This window comes from Sinohyriopsis cumingii, chromosome 4 (genome assembly GCF_028554795.1).
Source record: "Sinohyriopsis cumingii isolate HCF-2022 chromosome 4, ASM2855479v2, whole genome shotgun sequence".
Lineage (NCBI taxonomy): Eukaryota > Metazoa > Mollusca > Bivalvia > Unionida > Unionidae > Sinohyriopsis > Sinohyriopsis cumingii.
In genome coordinates, this window is record NC_142964.1 from 93,043,268 (window position 1) to 93,057,158 (window position 13,891).

General features: G+C 34.9%; 1 protein-coding gene across 2 annotated transcripts in view; it reads right to left on the reverse strand.

Annotated features, from left to right (window-relative positions):
- LOC149801686 (protein unc-13 homolog B-like) overlaps positions 1–13,891 on the reverse strand; it is a 271,956-nt gene that overhangs the window by 197,100 nt on the left and 60,965 nt on the right. The gene's annotated exons all lie outside the window — the stretch shown is intronic.

Consider the following 13,891-nt stretch of genomic DNA (forward strand, 5'->3'; position numbering starts at 1 on the left):
GTGAGTTTTGTTTAAACACCATATGCAATGTACTTTCTTGTAAGTTGGTTCAACTGCAAATGTGAAAAACCCAGATCTAAATTTGCATAATGAATCAGCATATCAGGGTCTATTTGTATTTTTTTTCTACTGATTACCAGTAATCATAACACAGTGCACTGACCCAGATCTGCCAAAGCATTATGCAACCACAGATCTGAGTCAATGAAGTTCGCTGTTAGATCAGACTTCTAAGCAAGTGTATATATAGTATATCTTCATTTCACAATGAATTATCTTGGGCATTGTAAGTTAAACTGAAATTTGCAAAGCATTATATACACTTTTAATCAATATAAACAGTGGCCACTGGACACTTGGCCATATGACCAGTAAAGCAGAGCTGCTTACAGCTAAATTCATAACTTTAATAATATGGAGGATGCTTTATTTTTTTTTTTTAATGCCTGATCACAATAGTGGGTAGGGGGCATGTTTCCCTTATCCAACCATCCATCTGGACATTATTTCCGTCATATCTAGATCCAACTGTCCATCAATCTCACCTTAGTTAGGTTTCTTCATTAAAATCAGTTCAAGTACTGTGGTCAGGTATCAATGTTCCATAACCACATTTCTAGTTCACATTGTAGAAACCTTAATAGGACAACTACTGTACAAGAACAAGTGAGATAACTACATAGAAATAAAAATTACATTTGTTCAAAGTCTAGCTCCAAAAAAATATTTAAAAAATGCCATAATATGATGGCTCCAATGTACCATACAAGTAAAACATTTTGACCTTATCTGATACAAATTTCTACAATTTTGTCATTTTTCTTTTGGCATAGTTATTTTGATTCTGTGTTGTCTACAAGAGTTGCTGAAACTGGAAAAAGACAACCTACCATATATACTCGCTTATGAGTCCAGCAAACTGCAAAGGCCCCAATCTGCCATCACATAATGGTATGTTCAGTCACATAATGGTCTGTTCAGTTTGTTTGGAGACCCTGACCTGCTGATGCCTTATGCCATGGCAGATCAGCATCTTTGTTGTTTGTAATTTTACTTGACACATAAGCAACCATATATAGTATATGGCTTTACACATGACTGATTCTTTTTCAAGTCTTGCAAGAAAAATAGAACATGCTCTGTCTGACACAATTTGTGACTGCAACAAAGGTAATATACAATGTACCTGTGTGTTTTATTGTGAATATTATGTGGTGACTCATTTTAATTATTTTCAGTCCTGTGTAAATGCCTTAAACAGTGTTACCTATATTGAGGTACCTTTTATTTCTGCACAAACCAATATTAGCATTTCCACATGCAATTTATCATTAAAAATATGTTTATACCACATACATTAAGAATAACATGGAACTTAAAGTGTAATGGTACAGTATAAAGCAAATTGATATAACAATACTACTGGTATATCAAATTGTGATATCTGCCCATGGTGCAATAATACGAATATATAAAAGTTCTTTCAACTGCAGGCCTTTAGATCAATGATAAATTCCCACTCATTAATCATTAATGAGAGATGAAAATATCGATAAAAAGTATTAATAGTTCCCATTTTCAAACTGAATTTACCATGGTAGGCAATTTCATCGCAATCCTTTCTTTTATCTGTTTCTCTCTATCATGCATAAGGGGCAAAATACGCAGAAATACTGAGAGAGAAATCAATTTCAGTTTGATGAAAACCTTAAAACTGAACTTGCACCAAGTAACCTCCAAGAATATGGCTTGTTGTAACAGTATCTTTACACTTTCCTTGGGATCATCTACAGTGTTCATAATATCAATGATATATAGTTGCAATAGCCTGTCGACATAGTAAGTAAAATTTGGCAGTTACGTGGCACACATACTGTAACATATTTAATGCTTTATTGTTGTTGTTGTTTCTTAAACTTATGTTCTCAGAATCAATTATTATTAATTAAATATGAAAATGTCCAAACAATGCCCCCCTCCCCCTCTCCCTCTCTCTCTCTCTCTGGACCATCACAGCAAGATAATGGCAAAAATCCATGAAAATACAAGCGTTGAGGTATTTTGCTTGAGTCATACAACAATGTCTCTGGACCTATGAATTATGGTAAAGTTAAGTCAAACCATCCAAAGGAAAAAAGAGAGAGACAGAGAAACAGACAGACAGAGACCGTGAGAATTTTGTGGTAAGTAGCAATATTAATTAAAGCAGAATAATTTAGATCAACTGTAAATATATTAAACATTTTAATTACCTCTTGTTGGTTTGTCATTCTGCTTAGTTTTTATTCCAAGCTAATTTCCACATGCCTGAATGTGAATGCCTGAGCATAGTGTGTACAAGAAGCTAACATGTTCATAGTGATCTACTTTCTTCATAAAAACAATCTTCCCTGTTTAAATCATAAGTGTGTCTTATATTCATTTAATTAATGTGAATAAAAATAAAAACTTAAAAAGAAAACAATCAACTTATCAATTTGCAAATGTGATTGTGAACAACAAGAAAATGTGTATAACTACATTTTGTAAGGGACACACTCACTGGGATGTGAGGAGTTCATTTGCCCGATCAATACACAGTTGCCCCGAAGCATATCTTAATTCCATTCAAAGGGCAAATATGTGTATTTGTATGTGATATAAATAGAATATATGTATAGTATGTATGCTGTATCAATTATATACCACTCATTATACCACTCATTGCATACATTTTTCATTAAAAGGAAATTCAACAAGCCTCATTTCCTTTTAATGAAAAATTTATACATCTCATGGTATCCCTTTAACTCAAGCAAGCGCCTTTGGATGCCTCTATTCCATTTGCATGGAAGCGCCAGTGAGTCGATGAGATGCCAGTGCTTAGAGCGAGGGTGCATCCATGATGTCCTGTTATGGGTAGAGAGGCAGAACACTGTATTGGTGATCAGCAGTTCATGCTCAGCACAAGTCTGTTACAGTGACCCACTCCCAGGCAACGTGATCACAGCCTACTCTTGCACTGAAGTCGCCAAGAATGACAAGCTTAACTGATATTGGAACATCAGCTATGATGGAGTGAAGATCCTCATAAAACTTGATCTTCACTTCATCCGGGTTGGTCATGGTTGGAGCATAGCAACTGATGATGGTAAGGTGCTTTCTTCCAGACAAGAGGGGGAGTTTCATAGTCATGAGTCTGTTGTTTACTCCCTTGGAAGGTCCAGCCTATTAGCCAATCAGTGCTATCTTCACTGCAAAGTCGACACAAGCCTCATAATGCTCTTCACTTCCTCTGCCACTCCATAAGAAAGTGTATCCGGAGCCCCAGCCCCTTTCAAAGAGTTCGCCTTCTCCTGCAAGCCAGGTCTCGCTCAAGGCAGCAATGTCCACGTTGTATTTTCCTTTCCAATTAGGGCGGTTCTCCTCTGGGGTCTTTCAGCATCATCTCTGTCCAGTAAGGTGCGCACATTCCATGCGCCAAGTGTGAGAGGAACAATCCTCATTTTCTTCTTTGTATTTTGACCGCTGGAGTAGGGTCCCTGCCAGTCACTGTAAGCTGGCTAGGGAGGTTTAAAGAAGGCAATGTTTAGGGCACCTTTTCTAGCCCCTTCTTCATGCCAAGGAGGTGAGCAGTACATTCCTGAAGAGAGCTGCTCAGTCGCTCAAGGGGTTGCCAGACTCCACTGCTGCACAGAGTCAGTGGTGAACGAACCTAATGGCCTGAGCTGCCTGCATGCAGGTTTGCGGCTATGGCTGCCAGTGTACCCACACCTGCCACTTCGTTGAGTGACTTGTCGATGACTTTGGTTTAAGTGAGGAAGAGTTGCGCAGTTCATCAACTTTACTCTCTTGCCCAAAACCATCCGAGTCCAGCAACATGACAAAGATATATATATATATATATATATATATATATATATATATATATATATATATATATATATATATATATATATATATATATATATATATATAATACACATACATACATACTTGCACACATACACACACATACATGCATGCACACACGTGTGCATGCACACACACACAGACACACACATGGTTACTCATCTGGGATCAATCCAATTGAATTAATACTGTCATAGAGTTGAAGCATTATCGATATACTGACTAATGACTTGCTATTATTACATAGATTTTACTAGTTCTTTTTCTTAACACATTAACCCCTAGCAACAATTTAACATGACAGGAGGTAGTAGCCTACTGCCGAGCTCTGTAGCATCATGGTCATGCATGATACACTAAAGTGGGTGGTATTATAGAAAGGTAGACAGATGTAGCTCTATAATGATACCAAATAATCTGGAATATCCAGCTGCACTACAAAATACAGAGGGAAAAACCTCATTTTGTGGACCCGATTTTTTTTCTACCCAAAATTCTCCCGTGGTCGGAATCCAATTTTGTGTCCAGATTTTATACTTTTTGGTCTCAGACCTAAGGCGAACCAGTACGAACAAAGAACTCCAACTTTTACCCTTCTGCTCATGTGCGAGCCAAATAGCCAATGAAAAACTATGTTTCTAACACAACTAGGCTGTATGTTATTGAAAGATCACCTGGGATTTGGTGTTTTCTGATCTATTCAGAAATAGCTTTCAAAATGTGTTTCCTACTCAAATTTCAGGCAAAAATGACAAAATCCTCCAGGGGTTAATGTGTTAAATGTGACAGATCTTAAATCTACATTACCTGGTTTTCTGCATGACTGTACTATTTACTACAAAAATCTGATGTTAACACAAACCAAAAGGTAGACTTTAGCCCAGTGGCATAGCAAGAAACGCTGAATATGCCCCTGCAAAACTGAAGTCTAGGGCCTCCTCCCAATAAACAGGAACTTTTTATGGGAATTTTGCTTTAGCTAGATCCAGCTCAAGTACCCTTCATAAACTGAATGATCAATGTGCTGCATTTTATTATGTACACTGCAACATGCATTATGGTCTGCACAGAATTCATACCTGCAGACATTATATTATGTACCAATTATCACTCAAATAAATGGTAAATTCTGCAACTCCAACTTGTCTAGTTCTAGATACATACAGCTCCCCCAACCAATATCATGCAATTAAAGAGCAAATTTCTAAGTCAAACTTGGGCCATAATTCCATAAAATTGTATTGGCAAATCCAACTTGATGTTGGCCTCTTTATGTACCATATGTACTCACTTATAAGAGGAGACCAACTGCAAACTGCACAGAACCAGATCTACTCTTGCATAATGTACCAGAAGATCTGAGTCTGTGTAATTTGTTACAAGTAATCAGTAGAACAAACAACACAGACATTGATCTGCAAGCACATTATGCTATGGAAGGTCAGGATTTTAGTTATCGGCAGTTTGATATGACTTATAAGTGAGTACATATGGTAAATCTTTATATCCGGCTTTCAGTCCATGCAGTACTTTGAAAGCTATTGACCTGAAAAAAAAAACATATGATGACCTGATATGATGTGACAGATGGACATTGGTAACACGATATAAATCTTAAATAGATATAGTGAGGACATAAAAGTACAGGTAACTGTAGACCATAACAAGCCTACTCTTGGCTGTTGGAATGACATTATTCATACAGAATTTCACATATGACAAGCAGCTGCCACACCACCACCACTTTCCCCACCCCATCCCTAATACTTTTTAATAACAGAATTGTCTTTGAAAGTGCTGTTAAAGTGGATAGTCTTATAACCATGGTCTTGTTATAGAATTTTTACAGTATAATTTCAAAGAAGGATAATAGGGAGGAGGCACCTTTAAGCCAACATGTTAATTTTTAATCATTTTTTATGAATCTCATTTTGCCAATTACAGATTTGACAAACACTTTCAAGATTTTCAAAGGCCTGTCTGACATCTATGTACTGCAAAATGCTTTCTTAAATAAGTTTGGCCCAAGATGTCTTAAGTTGAGTGAGGGGCTGCTAAAATTGTTTTTGGCTGTAAATTATAAAAGGAAAGGTGCTGAAGATAACACTGTACAGCATTTCATCCATTAATGAATTACTTGCACTTTCCATTTTTGATGTTATTCCTGCAATTTTGTGATGAAAAACAAGGAATCATTTGGTTTTAGTGCCTCAAGCTGTCACTTATGAGCTGCTATTAGTGATGACATACCATCAAGTCGTTGCAAACTGTCAATGAAGTTATTAAATGATGATATAATAAGAATCATGGGCTTGAGGGCAGTTCAAAATACCCACAATTTTGAGCCAGTCTTTTAATACCATGTTTTGAGTGTTAGTGGGTGTTATAACAGTGAGTAAATCTAGTCTTGGATTCCTCTTAAGCTATCAAAGATCAAATGCAACCATGATTCATAAGGACATTTTTCATATTTGCCTGTCATACTTACATTGAAATCATTTTCTCATTGAAAGCTACATTAAGTTCTAATGTTAACAAAACGAAAAATAATTCGAAAGTTTTTTGTTGTTTCTTTTTCAGAAAATTAATAACTATAATTCAAATGAGATTAGCAAACGAGATCAAATGCTTATGAATATGTTCACAACAGAATGAAGAATAAGAATCAATACTACTTAGTCTTTTAAAGAAAACATATACTCACTTATAAGTCGAGTCAAACTGCAAATAACAAAGATCCTACTCTGCAGTAGCATGATGCACATACAGATCAGGGTCTATGTTGTCTGTTCTACTAACTGCACCAAACAAACTGCATAGACCCAGACCTGTCATATGATGACAGATCTGGGCCTGTGCAGTTTGCAGATGGACTCATCTCATAAGATAAGTGAGTGTATACGGTAGAAAACATTTGTTCAATAAAGATGCTGCTGATTTTGTAATGATAAATGACAACTGTGTAACATGGCATCAAACTCTTCCAAGCATATATGTTGATGTTGATTAAATTTCTTCATGTTTCATGACGTGTTTTGCACAATGATTGCCAATGCACAGCTGATATATTCCACCTGCATGAGAAAACATCTGATAATTAGCATAATGCATCACAATGAACTGGGGTCATCACATCATTGCAACCTACACAACAATAAAATCTTTTCATTTCTTTTCTTTATGTTCAAGCAATTACCTTAAAAACACTTTCAAAACATTTTGTCAATTTGGGCATGAGTATCAAATTTATGTGTGTGTATATGTGTGTGTGTGTGTGTGTGTGTGTGTGTGTGTGTAGGTAGGTAGGTAGGTAGAGAGAGAGATAGGATAGATATGTAGATAGGCAGACAGACAGATAGACAGACTGACAGCCTGACAGACAGACAGACAGACAGACAGATAGACAGATAGACAGATAGATAGATAGATAGACAGACAGATAGACAGATATATAGATAGACAGATCAAATTTTAATGAACAAATGGATATATAGATAAAAAAAGAATCCCAAAATTCCAGAATTCCAGTGACCCTTGCCAGACATTTCACAGAAATTTGATATGAAGGCCATACACTGCATTTGTGAAATTTAATATTAAAAAACATTCAAAGTTGGTACCTGTACAAGCTGTAACATAAAAGAAAAACATTGATAAACATGTACCCAGTTCATAAATGCACTGGAAATTGTGCCATTTTTATTTCTGGACTTGCTCTTGTTTAGTATCAATATTATCCTTCTAGGATTAATTCACTGCTTTCCTCTAATTTATTATAGACTATCCTTTTCTTCATATAATTAAGCAACAAAATTATATCCCAAAATGTTCTGCTCCACTCTACTGTTGTTAAAAATTAATAATTAACTGACAAAAAGTAAACTTGCTACCTCAAAGATACATAACACCCAACTGAGAAGCATTTCCAATCAAGTCCAATCAAGTCCAACAGTGAAAGTTTGTTTGATTGGATCCCCAAATAAGCCTTTGCGGATGATAATCAGTTGTTGCTGCAAGTATTTTTCTTTATTAAGTTCAGACCCTGGTTACACATATTTTATTCTCAAGTGCCATGCATTACTGACTGGAAAACTCATCAGTTTTGTGTCAAAAGCTACGAAGTCCTAGGCCTTGGACCACCACTTTTATCAAACCCACAGTATAATAATAATCGCTAAAAATCTAATGAATGCGGGTACAAGTGTCAACTGGGGAATAATAAGTATATACAAAACACCAGTCAGTAATAATGGTAATAATTTTACAACCTGCCAAATTTATATAGCAAATTATATAACAATCAGGTTTAAGATACATACTGTATGTACTCACTTATATGTCGAGTCCTACTGCAAACTACACAGAACCAGATCTGCTGTCACAAACTGCGCCTAGGTCTGTGCCATTTGATAGGATTAATTGGTAGAACAAACAACATAGACCATGTTTTGCAGACACATTATGCTATGGCAGATCAGGATCTTTCCTGTTAGCAGTATGACTTGACTTATAAGCAGGTATATAGTACTCAATGAAGGAACAGATATATGTAAGCTACAGGTTTCTGAAACTTAAGTTTTTATCTATTTGTCAGCTTGGTTGATATTTGGAATAGTTTCGTTTAATAAGTACAATAACCATGACATGGTAATGTTACATCCGAACTGCAGATAAACAAAGTAAATTATACATGTACAACGACTACAGGTTCTTTCTTTCACACATGATATTCTTCATTTTAACATCACACGAAAATGCACTTTGCTTATTGCATGTTGGTTTATCTGCTTTCATGATCAGAAGGAAATTCAATAGTGTAAGAAGTGACATAAGTCTAATTTGTCATGCAAAATTATGGACATTTAGTCAATTAGCAATTCTGGTTAGAAATACCATACATGTTTAAGTGATTCACAACAGACTCGACTGAATGACTGGAATATGAGTCTTACAGTTTCTATATTTACTTATCATGCTATTGGCCAAGGGAGCTGAAGTGCCACATGTCAGTGATGTGATTGATAACTAATCGGTCTTCTCTCATATTATGTATGACACTCTACACATCTGAATGGGATTATAATTGCATATTTCAAAACAGCTGCATCCCAATCAACAGCAATTGTCTGTAAATTGTTATCTAATGAGAATAATATACCCATTCTATATGCCTATTGTCCATATTACTCAGAAGCTGAAGGCATGTGATGTCAGATGAGGGAGTGCACATCATACGACCTTAATTTATAGAATAGTTAAAAATGCATAATATATTTGCCCTGTGTTACAACCAAATGTATCTAATAAAAAAAATCACTCTTGGGTAATATCCATTACAAATTTTGAATGCTGCCATATTTACAAACATAATTTCACATAAAAATATTGTATTGACCTTTTGGCAATTAAAAAAAAACTGAGAACTCTTGTACCTTCATTTGCTTTTCTTATATATTAACAACTCTATGCAGGCAATTAGTGCTCATATTTATGCACTGCAAAATAAATTTAAAAAAGCAAAAAAAGTATTTACGTGTATGTTTTTCTTTCAAAACCTTTCTGTAGATTTGCAGTAACAGTTTTTGCTACATGCATATTGATTTGACAGAGACAGTTGTTCAATCTTTAATAACTAATCCCGTCCATCTGTCCCTCCCTCCCTCCCTCCCTCCATCCATCCATCCATCCATCTTTTGCACCGATGGCATTAGTGCACTGGTATCTACATTTCCTAGATTGATAGATGATGATATTATTGTGATAAAGTCTATAATTCACATGCTTTAATATATACACCATTCCCTCGATAACTTGTGCCCTGATAACTCACGAATCCACTTATAATGTGTGGTCAGGCGTGGCTCCCATTTTTTATACCAGAAAATATCCTAAAAATTGATCACTATTTGTTGAACTTGAAAAAAACCGTGATCAAAATTGTTAACGGAAACTATGATGCATCGCTCGTTTTATCGTCAAAAACAGTAGATAAGATCTGGAAATTTCAATCAACACTTTGAAATATCACATTTAAAAATAGGTCATAACATTTTTTACATTTTCTTTGCAAATGACATTCCTAGTACACTGCAATTAATGATATGTAAGGAAATCTCATCAATGAAAATGTCACGCCAAGTGGAGACAGTAATTTAATAAATAAATACAAATTAAATACTTTTTTTGTCAATTGAAATTTGTGTTCTAGTTCTATCTTTTAGTTCCTTTTAAGTGTAATCATCATAAATACAATGTGTCCTCTTGTAATTAAACATAAAATGCGTCAATCTACCGTAATAGCTATGTCCGCAAGCGTTTCTCTGAGAACCTAATTAAGTGCCGACCATGTTTTGTAACTGACTTGCGGAAGTATTTGTTGTATTGTTGCACTGAATTAAAAGCTAGCTTCCTTTGAATTACCACGTTAATTATGGCTTTTGAATCAAATTAAGGAGGTAAAATAAAAGAAAAGTTAAAATGCACGAAAATCCTACAAACTTAAAATCTATCGGCCCCAGTCATATGAACTCCCTTCATTTGATCGATCGAACACTTAAAAATGTTATTATGTATGTAACATAAACTACCTTAAATTAACAGACTCTTTTATAACTGTGATCAAAGATAACAAGGCAGCCAAGCAAAACGACTACTTTGTAAAATAAAGAGCTTGATTTCACAGATATGGATCGTTGTGGGCAAGCGAGCTTCAGAGAATTCTTGAATTGGCACTTAGAGATATCCTCAAGGATGATAAGAAGTTTCATTATAACTTCCAATGAAATCACAACATCATTACTGTACTAATTGAAAAATACAAAACTTGAGTTTCGACAAAGACGATTGTCTCACAAAAAATATTGCATGTTTTTGAAGAAAAAAAGGAATCTTGTTTGGTGGTGCATCAACAGTTAGTCTAGCTCCCTGCTCTGCATACTCCTGATTTGGCAGGATAATATTAAACACCACTATGGGAACCAGACTCATCAAGAAAACAAAAAGCAGTGAGGTAATACACAGATTTTTTTTTGCGTACACGTGATGGTTATTGAAACCAGTTGGAAGGATCTTTCATATGTTGGACATTTTAAAAATAAACGTTATTTAAACAGAATAACGAACATCTTCATTAGAAAAAACATGCATTAAAAATTATTACTGACATGATTGTAAAATATGGATTTAGTCAATAAACAGCCCAGTTCCCTAATGCCGCTTCCCCCCCCCCCCACCAGGTTTTTTCGATGTCAAAGCAATTTTTATCAATTTTTGGGAGGTCCCTTGGTAACTCGCGCCTCACTTATAGTACGGTCTATGTTTGTGAACCCCATTGTGCGTGAGTTATCAAGGAAGAGGTGTGCTGTATATATATGCAGTATTTCATTGAAATCTCGTATAGAGTACCTTCTCTGATGTCAAAGCATTATGCGATTGGGAACTTCATTTACATTTGACATGTTTATTGATCACATGATGTAAAGCAACTATTTTTTTTTACAATGAAAGTGGATTCAAGGTCCAAACATACATAAGAGGGATTTGTAAATATATATTTACATATGCTATAGATTAATTACACAACAATGCAAAAGTCTTGACACTAAACCATTTCAGGAAACATATTTCATGTTTGTCGAAAAACCTGTGATGACCTTGCAGTATGCAGTCTGATTGATCACTGACATATTCAACAATGCAAATTACTTCAAAGCTCAAATACAGTGTTGTTACAACGAGCAAAACACAACAAGTTTTGTAAAATTGAAAATATAATTTATTTCACTATAATAATAAAGTGAAACAAGTAAAAATATCTTTCAGTGTGGCAAATGAATTCCTAAGAGGTCCTCAATAGTTCTATGAAGTCCAAAAGTATTGAGTAATCCAAGTGAGTTCCAGTGGTATTCTGAATGATATTCACAAATGCACTGGTGTACCAACAGTACTGGTGAAATCTTGATGATATAATCCCAAAATTTCTTAAATGAATTCACAGTAACTCCATAACAGCTATAATTATGAATAGTTCATGCACTTTTATAAAGCCAATGAATGACTGAATTAAATAAATGAATCCCCTCAAGCAAACACAATTAAATATCTTCCAAGACTGATAATGTCTGATTCTCCAGCAAACACCTCTCATATACAAAGCTAAGTCATAGTTTCAGAAACAAATATCCCTTCTAGAATGATTTCAACTTGTAAGCAAAATCAGATGTCAACTGTTCAGAAATCAGGTCAGCCTGGCCTTTCAGGAACTCATCTTGTCAGATCAAATGATGTTTACTTGAACAAGAGTACAACTCGACCTTGGAACTTTATGAATAAATGTATGCACTATACACGACTGACACACCTTTACAGTGTGAACTTACGATCAATAAGAAAATTAGAATTTAAAATATCAACTAAATGATCTTTACAAACTATGATAATAAAAATAATACACATAATACAGATATACATAACAATGTATGCAATTTAAGGCAAACTTCCAAATTAAACTGTGGTCAAAATTGAAAGAAAATTTGACAGAAAATCGAAGAAATGTAACTTCAATTAAGTCTTTTGAAACCAAGTCTAGATTCAATCAATGAAGTACTTCAAAAGTTAAAGAGCAGACACCAAATTCAGAATGCATGGGCAAACCTTCAAATAAAGCAAAGAACTTGATTCAAAATCAATGAAAAAGGTAAAAATTTTAAGTTTCATCTAAATCTTCTTGACACCGAGCCGCATACTAACTTGGGTCATACTCCATTAGGTCCTTCAAAGCTACTGAATGGACACAAAATTCATAGCACAACAAATGACATAAATAAAGGCTGATGATTTGGGTAATGCTTGTAATAAATCAAAATTAAATCCCTTGTCCTCATTTCAATTAAAATTGGCAGATCTGATCATGATTGTAAGCAATGAAGTTTATGATATTTGCTATAATATATGTCTATATTAGACAAGCAATGCCTGTTGTCTCACTTGCAAAAGAATCAGGCAGATCATTAATGTAGGAATACAAAGACAGCGGCAGCACGGAGTGATATTAGACTAAATTTAGTGTGAACCTTTAGGATTGACTTTCTAGGTATTTGTTCATCTTAGGTTTGGTCACTGAAGGTGAGATTCCACATTGGCTAGAAAAACTGACTTTCAACATGGCACACTGGTTTGAGATTTCACATAAAATCATTTGTTCAGAAAAATGTTAGGAATGTGAAAATTTTGTCAGTGTCATATCTTTAAAATCTGAAACACATGTCACTGGTATCAATTAAGTATCTATTCAAAGAACGATGGTAGTAAACTGATATAACATGTAATCAAAGTATTTTATATCGTGTTTTGAAACAAAGCATCTGTTACTGTATGTACATTTACTGTAACTGCAATAGCATTCAGACTGCAGCAGCATCTGCTATGCTTTAGTGTCAGAATAGGCCTGGTTAGGTCTCCTGCATATGTAATTTGTTAATCCTATGCGCCACATTTACACATCATCAGGATGTACCCTACTTCTGAGTTCTATACCGTCAACATGGTTATTACAGAAAGTAGACAAATGTAGGTCTACAATGATATAGGTCTACAATGATATCAAATAATGTAGACTTTCTACTAGCATTACAAAATATAGTGGAAATCCCCGATTATATAAGACCAGATTCTTTTAGGCAAAACAATGCTCCTTTTTGGAACACTGGAGTTAGTGTCCAGATTTTATAAGTTTTTGGCCTGAGATTTAAAAACCACCTGTCTGAACTGCACATGGACAGGTAAATCTTTGCAAGTAAGTAGGACAAGTTTAAGATTCAGAGTAAAATGTTGCAGGGATACGAAAATCATGGGTCTGATACACAAAAAAAAGGTCAAAATTTCACCTTTCTGCACATATGCAAGTGAAATGGCAAAAAAAAAGCCATTACTTTTATATACAAATTCATCCAGCCAAAAGGAGAATCTTTTGGAAGTAGATTATTTTAATGTTTTTACAAGT